The sequence below is a fragment of the Colius striatus genome, chromosome W (assembly GCF_028858725.1).
Source record: "Colius striatus isolate bColStr4 chromosome W, bColStr4.1.hap1, whole genome shotgun sequence".
Classification (NCBI taxonomy): domain Eukaryota; kingdom Metazoa; phylum Chordata; class Aves; order Coliiformes; family Coliidae; genus Colius; species Colius striatus.
The window spans coordinates 14791343-14808351 of NC_084789.1; positions in this window are offsets into that span (position 1 = coordinate 14791343).

Below are 17009 nucleotides of genomic sequence, written 5' to 3' on the forward strand. Positions count from 1 at the left end.
TTAATGGGACGTCTGGCCATTTCTCGAAAGTTGTAACTACAGCCATCAGCTCCAGCAGTTGAACTGAACTGCCTGGGGTGTGAACAGTTAGGTTTTGCCATTTTCCATTCTCCCACCAAACCACTCCTGCTTTGGCTTGGATCTTACTTGTGTCGGTAAAAACAGTCAGGCCTTTAACGGGTACTGCTGATCTCAATGGTCGGTCTTCCATTTGAAATTTAACAGAAAACAATTTATGGTCTGGATAATGATTATTTATAGTTCCTGGATATGACAACAAGGCCCACTGTAATTCATCAGATTGTTGCAGTGCCCAGTTCAAGAACTCATCTGTGAAAGGAATGAAAATGACATCTGCCTCAATCCCTGCTATTTCCTGGCCTTAACTATTATTTTTCCAATTGCCTCTAGCCTCATGGTGATTGTTTTTTGCATATTATATGGCAAAAATATCCACTCCAGGATCCTCAATGGGTCTTTCGCTACTGAATCCCATTGCATCAAGACTGCCATTACATGCTGATTTTGACTTATCACAGCAATGTTAATAGACAAGTCAGGATCATATCGGTGACTGTAGTTATTGACTATCTTGTTTCCTATTTTTTCTATTGCTTGGATTTGCTGCCGGGACAGTTTTCGTGCACTATCAGCCTCTACTGAGCCCTTTAACAAAGGCATTAGTGGCGCAAGATCCTCATTCGTGATACCACATATGGTTCGTACCCATTGAATATCACCTATTAGCTTTTGAACATCTGTTAAATTAGCAATTTCTGGTTTAACTGCCACCTTCTGAGGATAAATGCGCACATCGGTGATAATATTACCTAAATATTTCCAAGAGGCATGCATTTGTACCTTCTCTGGCGCGATCACCAACCCGGAGATGCTCAACTGTCGGTTCCCTTCTTGTAGAATGTGATGCTGGTCCAGGTCTTTTCCTGCAATCAAGATATCATCCATATAATGGTAAAGTAAGACACGAGGGTGCCAGCGCCCAGGCAACATAAGTCTGACAAGTAGTTGGCGAGTTCTTCATTCCCTGAGGTAAAACAGTCCATTGGTATCGTTTTGCTGGCTCTTGTTTGTTAATTGATGGTACTGTAAAAGCAAACTTCTCACTGTCATCCTCATGTAATGGACTTGTGAAAAAACAGTCCTTTAGGTCAATCACCAACAGGGGCCATTCTTTTGGAAGCATTGCAGGAGACGGTAATCCTGGCTGTAAAGCACCCATGTCCTGCATCACTGCATTAACAGCTCCTAGATCATGTAACAGCCTCCATTTCCCTGATTTTTTTACGGATAGTAAAAATTGGTGTATTCCATGGACTGGTGGATGGCTTAATATGACCTTTCTCTAATTGTTCATTTACTAATTCATGAATCTGGGTGAGCTTTTCTTTGCTTAGCGGCCATTGATCAATCCAAACTGGTATATCTGTAAGCCAGGTTAACTTCAGGATTGGTGGCCCATCAACGGCTGCCATTAAAAATTTTCATTTGACAAACAAGCTCATTTGGCTTAAGGCATCTCTACCTAAAAGCCAAACTGAAGTATTCATTACGTAGGGCCTAATTTGCACACATCTATTCTCTTTGCCCTGTATGCATACCGAAATCAGGTCTGTGCTAATTTTTGTCATCTGTGTTCCTCCTACTCCAACAACAAGGGTGTCTAAATTCTCTAAAGGCCAGATTTTTGGCCAATAGGATAATGGAACAATAGTAACACTTTGCTTGCATCAAGTTGCGTCTCCGTCTCTCAATCGCGGCAAATGGTGACCCCGACGTGATCTTTTGTGAAGAGTCCGTCGGAGACAGATAATCACCTATCTGGTGGCGTGCTGCGAGTCCCGCAGAACTGAAAGGAGCTGCTGAAACGAAGCAGGAAAAGCCGGCTAATCACCCCCGTCTGGAACGAGAGGTGAGCTGCGGGAAACTGAAAAATGGGGAATCAGACAAGTTCTCCTGAAAGAGACGTTTATGAACTAATGGAAGCTTTGCTTGAAAAGTATGGAAAAAAGACCATTTCGGGTCAGGATCTTAAGTTGATCCTTAAATGGGTCCAGGTTAAGATCCCCACGGTTACTGCCTCTTCAATTTTTACTCAGGAACTTTGGGATGATGTGGGGGTAAAATTATGGGACGCAGCTACTTCTGGAAATGAGGAGGCACAACGAATGCTCCCACGGTGGAGATCGATTTATGAGACGGTAAAAGCGCAGGAGCAAAGCCAGGGAGGCTTGGAGGGGGGAGTGCAGCCTTCAGCACCACCACTTCCCGCTGTTTCGTCACCCCCCCCGTTAGCCTGTGCTGCAGGTTACCCACCAGAGGATGATCCTTTTGATCCGGGACCCATTGACCCTGAAAAAGAGCCTGATCTTTTCCCTCCTGGCCCCCATGATGTTTGGGGAGAGATTAAGCACCAAGCGCTGAAGGAAGGGGGGGGGCGGCTCAATGGGAATCGCTATCTTTCTCAGTGATTAAGGAATTGCGTCGTACGGTTACTGAGCACGGACTGTCCTCTCCTTATTTTGTGAGTCTTTTGTCTTCTGTATTCGATACATATGTCATGACGCCGCATGATTTAAAATCTCTTGTGCGATTGTTGTTAACCCCGACTCAGTATACAATGTGGGAATCTCAATGGAGGTCAAGGCTACAAACAATTTTATTGGGGTATGCGGGGCACGCTAATGCCGCTTTAGCAGCTTTAACTATGGAACATCTTACTGGGACAGGGCAACACACAGACCCAGCCGCTCAGGCTAGAGACATCCCCCGAGACGCTTTAGAAGCGGTCCGGGAGGAAGCAAGAAGAGCCTTAATGAAAGTTCCGGATTTCCAAAAGCCTCAAAAGGCGTTTACTAATATCACCCAAGAGCCTCGAGAATCGTATATGCAATTTATAGATAGGCTGAAACAGGCTCTAGATCGGCAAATAGATAATGCCGAAGCTCGGGAGATCCTATTGCTGAAATTAGCGGTAGAAAACGCTAACGCTGATTGCAAAAAACTTTTAAAATCGCTCCCGAATCAAAACCCTACGATAGTTGAGATGATTGAGGCTTGTAACAGGATTGGCACGGTGGATCATAAATATGAAGCAATGGCCGCCGCTTTTGCAGCCATGCAGGGGCCCGTGGGAGGTAATGAAAGGCAGAAATGCTTTGGTTGTGGGAAACCAGGGCATATCAAAAGAGATTGTCGTAACATTGGACTTGGAAAGAGACCCCCAGCACCTAGCGTTTGCCCTAAATGTCAGAAGGGACGGCATTTTGCGAACCAATGCAAATCCAAATTTGATGTGAATGGGCGTCCTATACCGGGAAACCGGCAGCTGAACGCGAATCCGCGGCGCGTGCAGACACAAATTCCGCGACCGGCCCCGGTGCCCCTCTGTACGCGGGGGGGGGGGCAGGAAACCGGAGGGTTTCTGACCTCTGCCCAGCAACCACAGGGAGCGCCGGCTTGGACCTGGCAACCTCCCACACAGTAACTTTACTTGATTCCTCTGTTCACCTGTTATCTACTGAAGTTACTGGCCCTTTACCACTACAGACCCAAGCATTATTAATAGGGAGGTCATCTGTTACCCTGTCGGGTCTTTTTGTATTGCCAGGAGTAATTGATTCTGATAGTGAATCGGAAATTAAAATCATGGCTTGGACTCCGTTTCCACCTTGTACGATACCAAAAGATGGTAAAATAGCACAATTGATTTTAATCCCTAAAGCAACTAGCCTCCAGTCTGATGGCCAGCCGAAACAAAGACAGGGAGCTTTTGGCTCTACAGGAGTGCCTGAGATTTTATGGGTTCAATCTATCACCCAGAAGCGCCCCATGTGCCGCTGTACTTTAGTTCGCGGGGATCACCGAGTGGTTTTAAGTGGAATCATTGATACAGGGGCAGATGTTACAGTTATTTCCCAAGCTAAGTGGCCCCCACAATGGCCACTGGCAAATGTTTCTCAGGCGCTGGCTGGGATAGGGGGCTATGGAACTAGCCGACAAAGCTCTGATTTGATTCAGATTCAGGATTCGAACGGTCAAACAGCTTCTGTTAAACCATTTGTTTTACCTGTCCCTATGGTTTTATGGGGACGCGACGTGTTATCTCAATGGGGAATGTTTATTCAAACTACCCAAAAGCCTTTTTAGGTGGGGCCATTGCAGGGCGTGAAACCCTAAAATTAACTTGGAAGACCGATTCTCCTGTTTGGGTCGATCAATGGCCCCTACCTATAGAAAAACTTCACGCCCTCCAAGAGTTGGTTGCAGAACAGCTCTCTGAGGGGCATATTGTTCCCTCTACAAGTCCCTGGAATTCGCCAATTTTTGTTATCCGAAAACAGACTGGCAAGTGGCGCTTGCTCCATGACTTGAGAAAAATTAATGATGCTATGGAGAACATGGGAGCCCTACAATCCGGGCTACCATCACCAACCATGATTCCTCGTGATTGGCATTTAACTGTCATTGATCTTAAAGATTGTTTTTTTAATATCCCACTGCATCCAGACGATGCCCCTAAATTTGCCTTTTCAGTCCCTAGCATCAATATGCAAGCTCCTTTGCAGAGATACCACTGGGTTGTGCTGCCACAAGGAATGAAAAATAGCCCCACAATATGTCAATGGTTTGTAGCGAGAATGCTTAGCCCTGTTAGGGTTGCAGTATCTAAAGTACTGATATATCATTACATGGATGACATTCTAGTGGCAGCTCAGCGCCAAGAAGTCATGGAGGAGGCCGTAGCCCTTGTCATGGCTGCTGTAAAATCAGCAGACCTCTGTATCGCACCAGAGAAAGTACAAAAATTACCACCTTGGAAATATCTAGGATGGCGTATTAGAGCTCAGACTATTGTTCCACAACCTTTACAGATTCATGCTAATGTAAGAAATTTACATGACATACAAAAGCTGTTGGGAACAATTAACTGGGTACGGCCTTTACTTGGTATTACAAATACAGATCTAAGTCCATTATTTCAAATGCTTAAAGGGGATACAGACCTATGCGCCCCACGGAGCCTTGACAATGCGGCTATGAATGCGTTACAAAAGGTTGCCACAGCAATTACCAGCAGACAAGCGCAGCGGTATGCACCTGAATTGCCTTTTCAACTCATCATTTTAAACCCTGTGCGACAACCTCATGCGTTGATCTTTCAGTGGGACAACCAGAAACCGGACCCTTTGTTAATTATTGAGTGGATTTTTCTACCCAACCAAGCTACAAAAACTATTTCGACACAGCATGAAATGTTTGCATCCCTTGTCATCAAGGCTCGACAGAGACTGTTAACTTTGGCAGGGTCAGATTTTACCCTTATTTGCTTACCAGTAACAGCAGTTTATTTGCAATGGTTATTGCAACAATCGGATGCTTTGAGGACAGCTTTAGTCAACTATGCAGGTCAACTTACCTCGCATCCACCTTCTCATAAACTGTTACACGCTGATTTTCACCTATTGCCGATGCCAAAAAGAAGTGATCAGCCTCTACAGGCCTTTACTGTTTTTACAGATGGATCGGGAAAAACCCACAAGTCTGTCATTCTTTGGTGGGATGATAAGTCTGGACGTTGGGACTCTGATGTAGAAACTGTACAGGGTTCTCCTCAAATAACAGAATTGTCGGCTGTGGTTTGTGTCTTTCGGAAATGGTCTATTCCTCTCAATGTAATTACTGACTCTGCTTATGTTGCAGGAATTGTTCAACGAGCAGAGGCCTCGGTACTCCGTGATGTCTCTCATGTCGCCTTATTCACTCTGTTACAAGAACTTATCTTTCTTTTAAACTCTCGCCGTCATCCCTATTTTATTATGCATGTTAGGTCCCATACCTCCTTACCTGGGTTTATTGCAGAAGGAAACCGACAGGCTGATGTGCTTACGTTACCCGTACAGGTGTTACCTGACCGTTTAGCACAAGCTCGACTTAGCCATTCTTTTTTTCACCAAAATGCTGGAGGCCTAAAACGACAGTTTAACCTTACGCCTCAGCAGGCTAATAGTATTATTGCCACTTGTCCCGACTGTCAAAGACATTCTTTTCCTTCTATAGCAGGAGGGGTTAATCCCAGGGGTTTGCAAAGCCTTCAATTATGGCAAACAGATGTTACCCATTTTGCCGAATTTGGGCGTTTGAAGTATATTCACTGTTCTATTGATACATTTTCTGGAATGCTGTTTGCTTCTTGCCATGCCGGAGAAAAGGCACGAGATGTTCGCAAACATCTAATGTGTGCTTTTGCTACCCTGGGAGTGCCCTCCCAGATAAAAACAGACAATGGCCCTGCATATATCTCTAAATCTTTAACTGATTTCTTTGTATCCTGGGGAGTTTCGCATACCACTGGCATTCCTCACTCCCCCACGGGTCAAGCTCTGATAGAGCGTTCTCATCAAACCCTCAAGCGGCTAAAAAGGGGGAGTAGGAACTGACACACCAGGAGAGAGATTACAGAAAGCCTTGTATGTTTTTAATTTTTTGAATTGTTCTTTGTTAGATAACAATCCCCCGGTAGTTCGACATTTTAGCACAAACAATCTCTTTGAGCCCAGGGTGAAACCGCCAGTTTTGGTTCGAGATCCAGAATCAGGTAAGATAATGGGACCCTATCCCCTTATTACGTGGGGTAGAGGTTATGCTTGTGTCTCCACAGAAAGAGGTCCTCGCTGGATTCCAGCAAAGAGTGTGAGACCCTTTAGAGAGACATTGCAGCAGCTGTCAGCTGACGACACCTTGGAATTGGTGAACGAAGATGAGAATACTGCTCCTGAATGACATCAATCCCAGAAACCAATAAGCGGGAACTCTAGTGTCCCCATTGTGGATTGTGTAACTTTTGGATTTTTAGCTGTAGACATGGATGCCAGGAATTTGAAGGAATGTGTTGTATGAATCTGTCTGATCATTCTGTGAGTATTCATAAGCAAATTGCAGAATTGCGAGACAGAATTCACAATGTACAAGAGGGAATGGATGGATTTGATGGATGGTTAGCTTTCTGGGGAATTACGGGTTGGCTGAAAGACTTACTTAAGCAAGGAGTTTTGATCTTTTTAGTAGTTTGTGTATTATTAGTGATTGTTTCATGTATTTTGCAGTGCTTGCAAAAATCTATATCAGCTTCTATTAATAAGATTCTTGTTGTGCAACAACCGGACCTGTTGAAAATTCCCAGTACTGAAGAGCTAGTGAAGCGAGACGTTCTCGAGTTAGTTGGACGCAAACCATGGAAAGCATAAAAACAAAAAGGGGGAAATGTGGTCCATGTAGAAATATGATTTAGCTAAGACTATAGAATATTAGTTAGCTTTGATCTTTAGGCCTTGTTGTGCTAGCATGGAAAAATGCTGAGGGCAGTGAAAAGCACAGTATGTAGAAGTACGTGCAAAAGAACAGGAATTTGGCGGAAAGACAGAAAACTTGTGGTTAGAGATAGGGACATGGTGCTTAGTAACAGACTGCTATGAGACTGCTAAGTAAACCTTGAAACTTAACTAATCTTGTGAAACAATAGCCCTTTGGAAGAATCGTGTGCCTTTTTGTCAGCCTATTAGGAGCTTAGCTTTTGCAATATGTATGAGCTAATTAAGTGAATGGTTCAATCAGCATGTAACGCGTTGACTTTAAGAAGATATAAAAATGTTGCTTGTATTCAATAAAGCGGACACTTTGCTTGCATCAAGTTGCGTCTCCGTCTCTCAATCGCGGCATAACATCTGCTCCCGTATCCAGTAATGTGTTGTACCCAACCATGTGTTCACCATTTGGATGTTGGAATACAAACATCTGAGTGGGCTTTCCCTGTGAAAGTGGCACTGCCAGTCTTATCTCAGGTACTCCAGTGGATCTAAAACCACCATCTCGACGCTTATGACTTCCTGCAAATGGAACTTTAGCTCTGAAAGGAACTAATTGAGCTATTTTAGTTCCTTTAGGTATATGAACTGGTGGCTGCAAAACTTTTACCATTATTCCAATGTTTCCTTCATAATCCGCATCAATAACACCGGGGAGCACAAAAATACCCTGTCAAGAGGCTGATGACCGTCCTAAAAGTAAAGCACTTAATCCATAGCCAAGGGGTCCATTAGCATTAGCTGAGATAACCATTATCTCTGTGTTGTGGATGGTTACATCCACTGCTGTTTCCACATTCACTCCTGCGCTTCCTGCAGTGGCTGATCTGAGGCCATCCAGGCAGCTCTTGGTGTTGAAGGGCGTTTTTGTGTCATCGCGCTCGCCCTTTTTGCGCTAACCCGTTTCCCTTAGGCATTGTATGTCTGGCCACTCAAGAACGGTACTCAGTGGCTCTATGTCCAAACTTGCCACATCTGTAACAATTGCCATGAAATCTGCCGTTGGACCCAGATGGTCTGACGGAGCTGTTTGTCCATACCAATGGTCTGGACCGACATTGATTTTTCACGTGTCCTATTTTTCTACAGTTAAAGCATTTTGGCCTCCGATTTCCTTTGTGAGGTTGAACTAATGGCTTCAATGCTGTTGCCGTAGCTTCAGCTAAATGTGCTGATGATCCTACCTGAGAGCAGGCTTCTATCATATCAACCAAAGTTGCCGTCCACAGGAGAGCCTGCGGGATCTTTTTTCAGTCATGGTTAGCATTAGCAACTGCTAAGTGTAACCCTATTTCCACCTTTACTTCAGTTGACATGTTTGGTATACAATCCAGAGCTGCTCTTAGACAGTCTAAAAAGGTCATAAAAGGCTCATTAGGTTTCTGTATAATAGATGTATATGAGGGAACTGGCACCCCCATGTCAGGGACGATCTTAAATGCTTGATGAGCCAGTGTCTGTGTTTGCTGCAAAATAGCTTCATGCAGTTGGGCTTGTACCTGAGGGTCAGCAAACGGTCCTTTACCCAACATCATATCTGCTGTGACGACTCGCCGCGGATCTCCCTGTTGTAAGTCCATATTTTCTACTACTGCCAGATCAACTCTTTTTTCCCATTCAGACTCCCATAGTAATACCTGAGTGGGCTTCAGGAAGGTTTCTGCTAGCTTCCGGCAGTCAAATGGAGTCATTAATCTACTGGCGAAAATATGATCCAATAACGTTTGAACAAGCCATATTGCATCACAGCTTTCTGGCCTTCCCTTACCAGCTTCCAATCCAAAGGTGCCCATTGTCGTTTTCTTTACTGGAAAGGCTTGTGGAATAAATTCTCCTTCGATTACCGCATCACGTATGAGGCCTCTCCATTTCTTAGCCGGATCATAGTTATCTGGCCGGGGGTCTCTAAGCACCTGTGGGGGTGAAACTTTAATCTCTGGTTTGGTTAATTCATTAATTCGTTCCAACAGTTGATTAGCTGTTGCTTTTGGTTTTTCCATCAGTTCCTCCAAATGGGCCAAAGTCTGTTTCATATCTTCTCCGTGTCGTATTAATTCTTCCTTTAATAATTGTCTTTGTTGATCTTCCCCTTAACTAGATGTTAGGGGTGATGATGGAAGAGGAATACACTCAGGGGTTGATGAGCTCAGGGGCAATGGCAGATCCATAGTGTCATTTGTAAAGCGTACCTTTCATTCTCTGCCAGGTACTCCTTCAGGCATAGCAGAAGGATGGGACGGGTCAGGATTGTGAAGGGTGGGTGGGAGTGGAGGAGAAGCAATGCGCACATTTGGCTCCTGGAACGGTGCTCTAGGGGGTTCTGGGGGAGGTGGGCTCACATCCATGCTCTCCTCTTCTAGAGGTGGAGCCGAGGGTATTACGGCATTATCCCCTCCGAAGAGTCTCTTAGTATTTTCTTCTAGAGGTGGAGCTGATGGCACTATAAAGTCACCACCTCCAAAGAACCTTCTAGCATCTACTGGGAACGCAGATGGTACAGCATTTTCTGCTTTCATGGCAGCAGCTGTAGCATGCCCAGCTTCTAACTGGTGTATAATAGATGATACCAATTTACACAAGCCAATAGCATTATTCAACATCTCCTAGACTTTCCCAGTGTCCCTTTTCATATACTTCTTGGGGGGAGACAAAGAGACCTACTTCCTGTCCCCATCTTACAAGTCTTAGCAAATCCTCTCTTTCATAATTGAATCCTTTCTCAGCAAGGATATGCTGGAGAGTGTCAATAGGATTTTCTTCTTTGCTTATTTTTCCCATTATATCGGTTTACTCAGATCACTTGCCTTTTCAAGCAGGAATCCAGGTGCTTTTCTGCCAAGGGTTCTTAATCCAACCAATTCGGCAAATCACGTCAGGGTCACCAAATGTTGTAGTGGTGCAGGCAATATTCACTCGAAGACATAGAGAGTCTAAGTAATGCACATGCAGAAACATACACAGGCAACATAGTACAACCACCAGAATTGACTCAAAGCCATACTTCCTTTGCTAGCTACCTCCTTATATGCTGCTTCTGCCCATGAGATCACCCAGGGCCCAATTGATTAACTTGCAGCACCTGTTTCTGAAGTAGCTTGCCAGCTGCATTAACTTATCCCTACCATCTTTATTCAAGCTGGCTGGACCAAAGCTACATTTGTGCCTACACGAGTGTAAAAAATGTTGGCCATGATATCATGCATTTTGCTGAAAATGTGATGATGAATAGTGGTTTTCTTACAGTGGAAACTTTCTAAGGTGTTTTAGATGTCAGGAATGGAACTTGGAAGAACAGAACATTTTGGCATTGAGAAGTCAGTGACACATTAAAAAAAGAAGGTGAAAAAGATTTATAAAAAAATGGTTTGTGTTTTAGACTCATTGGTGAAGGATTTTTTTTGATCGGGAATAAAAAATGGATTTTGTCATACAGTTGATGCTTCAAATGATTGTGGTAGATGGTTTTAGGCAATTTCAACAAACCAAGCAAAACATGTGGGTTACACTGGCCAAAGCAATCAATCAGTCTACAATATGTTTATCAATGGCCACTCCAGATAATCTTTTTTCTACCTATTTGGTGGGAGTTCCATTAGATGTGGCACAATGGCCTGTACCAAATGCATTAAAAACAAATCCCTTAGTTAAGGGTAATGGCAAAGTTGACAACTGGGATTCGATCATTTCATGGTTGCCAACAATGACAACAGAGCCACAGGGGTTAGAATTACTGGGATCTATAAAGATGGACTTTTGTGTTATGTTTAATTTTACCAACAATATAAAAAAAATTTAGACAGAAGAACACTATATGTGTGATTTTCTAACTAATATTGTAAGTTTTAATAAGCAAGCATTCATAACCTAAACTTATCTACCTCTGAATCAATTCCCCCCTTCCCTTGATCCTTGCAAATTCTTTTGCAAAGCACAATTCAAATTATGCCCTTTTACATAAGCGTTTTGTTAAAGCTTCTAACTTGTACTAAGTTGTAAATCATGTGTCATCCTCATGTATATAATGACTATAAAGACTAAGCATAATATATTCAGTATAAGTACCACTATTACAGGGTGGAGTAGTTGATTAAAAATTCCACTAGTGATTGGAGACCACCAAAACAGAGCTTCCGACCAGTGATAAGTCCCTTCTTTTTTGTACTCTTTTGTTTTGGGTGTCATAGTGAATTTTAATTAAGAGCTTACAAGTATCTCCCTTTACTTTTTCTACAAGGTTATGCAGATCAGGGTGTTATAATAACTTTCTGACCAACATAGTATTCATTCCAATTGGAGTTGGTGACAAAGTATCATATAACATGTAACTGCCATGTCTAGTTTGGTACACAGTTCTTGGTATAGAGTAAAGTCACATCCTGAAATGCAGGTAAATTTACAAATACATAGATTTGAGTGATCATGAAGGGGTACTTTCAGGTCATCTATTATCAGACTGTCACAAGGGGTTCTTAATCATATACAACCCTTTCCGATGTTTTCTAGAGGTGTCCTTGGATCATTATCAGAGTATATTTCAAAATGACAAACACTTTACTCAGTGTCTAAACGAATGTCTTGGGCTCTCAAAGTATTACTTTCACATATATATCCTTGTGTTCCCTTTGTGGTACAACCATCAACATCAATAGTTTGCCATACATGGGTGTATCTGTTTTTATAAGCCCATTCCTGGTGCTCTACTGGGTATAACATCACATTTTCTTTTAAAATTCCTAAAGCCACAATAGGATAAATGGTACAGACTGTTGCATCGCCTATAGTTAATACGAAAGCAATTATTTGGTAAGTACCCTGGTTATATGTAAAATTGACAAGGTGCCATCACAATTGGAAATTTCTTTCAAAACTAGTGGCATGATCCCAGATGACTTTCCTAAGCTCTATGAGTAAGAGTCCATTTTCTCCTTCTTGGATTACTGTAGCCACTGTGGATTGAATCCACAGCTGAGCCTGAATACAGTTCAGTGCCAGGGACATATTATCTTGGACAGCTCCTATAGCATGGGCTATTAGCTGGTGGTCACCCTAATATGGTTTTTTTTCAGATTCTTTAAAGAGGGTTGAAAGTATCCATTGATTATTTCCTAAGCCCCACAAGGAAAAATTTAGGGGTTGTCCCAGTTTTGGAATTCATTAATAGTTGCGTTTAGTTTATTAGGAAGGATCTCAGAGTCTATTGTATTTAAAACTCCAAGTCCAGTTCCCAACATGCCAGTTACACCTCGCTTAGAGTAGGACAATTTTATAATGCAACCACGAGTACCATCCAGTATTGGAGATCCTGAGAAAAGGTGAACATTTTGAGTTAATAGTTAATAATATTAATTTGCACAGACATGTCCACCTTTAGTGACCAAGAAGGATTAAGGAGTATTTGCTCTTACCCAGTTAGCTTAACTTCATAGGGTTCAATCTTTTTAATTTTTTATGTCATTCTTAAAGACGTTTGTGAGGTAGATCCAAGGGTAGTTGTAACAGTAGTTGTGGAAGGCAGCATGGTTGAGGACATAGTGTCAATTTTGAATGTAAATGACAGCCCTATTTCCCCTTGGGCCCAGAGGCACATTATATATATACTGGTTTGACCAAAGTAAAATTGCACCAGCAGTCCATTTCTTCTTTAATACAAATCTTTTGTTTTCTGTTTCTATTTTTGATTACAGAGATTTGATTTACCTGCTGGTGAGTAGTTCCATTGGTAACCCTGCAGCTCACCTTCATCTCTTGTCCCACCTTCCCTAGCAGCCGCTGCAGTCTGTATGTGTTGTCCCAATGCCATCCGTGCTCTAAATATATTTCTGGCCCATGCATAACCACTGTTAACAGATTTAAGCTCGTAATGGATTTCAAGCCCATACTTCCCATATATTTCATGTGTGCTCAAGACCAGGGCCAATCGATCCCAGTCCTCCAGGTCCAAGAACAAAATGTTTGACGGCATCCATAATTCCATTTTATCACTTCCATAGTTTCAACTTTAAAGGTCCTTGAACTTCAGAAGTCCACTGTCCTTCTGAGGCCTTTTTCGCTCAGGAATAATGAAACCAGGCAAGTCACTCCCATATCTTAATAGCTGCAAAGGTTGTCGGCAGCACTTGATATGGTCCATCTCATTTCTTCTGAAGAGGATCATCTGAAAAATTTTTAACATAAATCCAATCTCCTGGGTTAAAAGGATCTATAGGGTGATCCAAGCCCTTGATTCTAGTTCCCAGTACATTCTTATTAATTAGTTTCAATTGCTTTCCCAGAGAGATTATATAATTAAGAAAGTAAGAATCTCCCAGTTGACTCAGATCCTCCCTCTTATACTCAGTGTGGTATGGTCTCCCATATAGTATTTCAAAAGGACTGAGATTTTCTTTACCTGTTTTTACATATATCCTGAGCAAAGCTATTGGCAATGCTTGGTACCAATGCAGATTTGCTTCTTGGCATATTTTGGCTACTTGTTGTTTTATAAAATGGTTCATTTTTCCACTTGTCCACTCGCCTGAGGCCTATAGGGAGTGTGTAATTGACAATTAATTTCCAATAGCTTGCTCACTTGCTGCATTATTTGTGCACAAAAGTGGGGTCCTCTGTTTGATGAGATGTTTATAGGTACTAGGTATTATTTCATTTAGCAATACCTTAGTTACTTCTCTGGCTTTGTTGGTCCTACAAGGGAAAGCTTCTGGCCATCTGGAAAAGGTATCTGTCAGTACCAACAGGTATTGATAACCCCCTTTCCTTGGGAGTTCTGAAAGATCAATTTGCCAATTTTCTCCTGAAGCATTTCCCTCTGAATTGTACCCAATTGTACCTGATTCCCAGTATTAGGATTATTTCTCAGACATATTTCACATTGTCGTGTCACTTGTTGAGCTGCTGTATACAAATTTCTCCATATCCATTTTTGATTAAGGTGTTTAAGGTTGTTATGTTCTGCTCTAACCAGACCTCAAATTAAGATGGAGGGTATTATTGTCCTTCCGTCTTCTAGTCGTGCCCATCCTTTAGGAGGGACTTTTATCCCTGCCATTAGTTCCTGATCCAATTTGGAATATTTAACATCTTTTTGATAATCCAGTTTGCTGTTTTTGTTAGTTGGGATTAAAGCTGAAATTTGGATTTCACATTCTCTTTCTGCTGTCTGCTTAGCCTCAATATCAGCCAATCTGTTACCTTTTTCTGGATCAGTGTTACCTCTCATATGTCCATGGCAATGCATAATAGCAACTCTGGCTGGTAATTGCACAGCTTCCAGAAGACGAAGTATTTCTTCTGCATGTTCAATTTGTTTTCCTTGACTGGTGAGAAGTCCACGTTCCTTCCAGATTGCTCCATAGGCATGTAAAACTCCAAAAGCATACTTAGAATCTGTCCATATATTTATCTTTTTCCCTTTTGCCAGTTCTAATGCTCTGATTAGGGCAATGATTTCTGCTTTCTGAGCAGATGTTCTAACAGGTAAATGTGCAGATTCGATTACTTTGTCAGTGGTGGTTATCGCATACCCAATTTTATGAGTACCTTGTTGGACAAAACTGCTACCATCTGTGAACCAGGAATCGTGAGCATCATCCAAAGGCTCCTCCTTTAGGTCTGGTCTGCTGGAATATACAAACATATTCCAGGCAATTGTGGGTCAACTACCGAGCAGTAGTTGTTTCACTAAGGAAAGAAGCTGGGTTCACAATGTTAGTCACTTCTATTGCAACATCATCAGATTCCACCAGGATAGCTTGATATTTCAAAAATCTGGATGGGGAAAGCCAGTGATTTCCTTTTTGCTCCAGTACAGCTGATACAGTGTGAGAGACCATCACTGTCATCTTTTGGCCTAGAGCAATTTTTTGAGCTTCCTTAATATTCAGTATTACTGCAGCCACAGCTCATAAACATCCTGGCCAGTCTTTGCTTACTTCATCTAGTTGTTTGGAGAAGTAGGCCACAGCTCTTTTATGAGGTCCTAGACATTGGGCCAAAACTCCCAAGGCAATGCCTTGTTTTTCATGAAAAAAGAACCAGAAGGGTTTTGTAATATCTGGCAATCCCAAGGCTGGAGCTCTCATGAGTTCCTTTTTCAGAACATCAAAAGCATTCTGAGCCTCTTTTGTCCATACCAATTTGGCAGGGCTATTTTTCAAAAGTTCATAGAGAGGATTTACTATTATCCCATAGTTATAGATCTACAGCTGGCACCAAGCTGTCATTCCCAGGAAGGTTCTGAGTTCCTTCACCATTCCAGGTAGTGGAGTCTTACAAATAGCCTCCTTTCGCTCAGGTCCCAATTCTTGTTGTCCTCTGGAGACTTCATATCCCAGGTAGGTCACTTACTGCTGAACCATCTGGGCCTTCTGTTGAGAAACTTAGTATCCATTTAGTCCAAGAAAATTTAATAGACTTACAATCCACTGGATACAGTCTGATTCTGTTTTAGTTGCTTATCAGCAAGTCATCTACATATTGCAGGAGAGTTCCTTCCTTAGAGGGAGCTTCTAATTCTAGTGTCAATTGATTTCTGGTTTTAAATCCTTGAGGTAACACTGTCCAGGTAAGCTGGGTTTTCCATCTAGAAGTAGGAATTTCCCACTCAAATGAAAAGAACTTTTGACTTTCTATGGCTAAAGGCAGGCAGAAGAAAGCATCTTTCAAGTCTAACGCTGTAAACCAGATCTGATTCTCCTTAAGTTTTGTAATCAGAGTGTAAGGTTTAGGTACCACTGGATGTATGTCTTCAATAATATTGTTTATTTCTTTGAGTCTTGCACGACTCTGTAAGATCCATCAGGTTTCTTGACTAGTAAAATAGGAGTATTAAATTCTGATTGACATTCTACCAAGAGTCCATGTTTTATAAAATAGTTAATTGGATTTTCTATTTTTTTTTCTTAATTTTCCAATCTCAGTGGATACTGGTTTTGGTTTTGTTTGGGTTTTTTTTCGGAACAGGGGTGGCACCTTCCTTAAGCTCAATCACTGTCAGGGTAGCATTTTTACTTCTCCCTGGAATTCCTGAGGCCCATACTCCTGGATATACCTGATTAACAATTTCTTTGAAGACTGTTGTTACTCCAGTAGTTTTAGCAGGAGTTATTTTATTTAGGCTCAGGATGTCAATTAGTTGATTTTCTTTTACTTTAAATAATATCTCCCCTTGTTTAAATTCTGTTTTAGCTTCCAATTGTTTTAATAAATCTTGTCCCAGCAGGTATTTAGGGGCGTCTGCAACATATAAAAATTTGTGTATTCCAATTTGTTTCCCCAATTTGTATTTTAGAGGTTCACAAAAGTATGCCCTTTTCTATTGGCCAGTCACTCCCATTATGTCCACAAAGTCTTTTCTTATGGGCAATAATTTAAAACAGAAAAGAATACCAGTATTAATTAAAAATCTAACCCCACTTTTCCTCCAGTGGATCCACCAGGGTAGATTCCCAGGTCCCTGCCAATTAACTTCAGTAGAGGCTATCCTTCTAGGGTCCTGTAAAAGCTTTGGACATTCCCTCTTCCAATGCCCCTCCTGTTTACAAAACAAACACTGATTCGGTCCTATCCTGACACGAAACTCTCTTCTACCATTTTTATGAAACCTCCTCCATTATTTCCACTATACCTTCT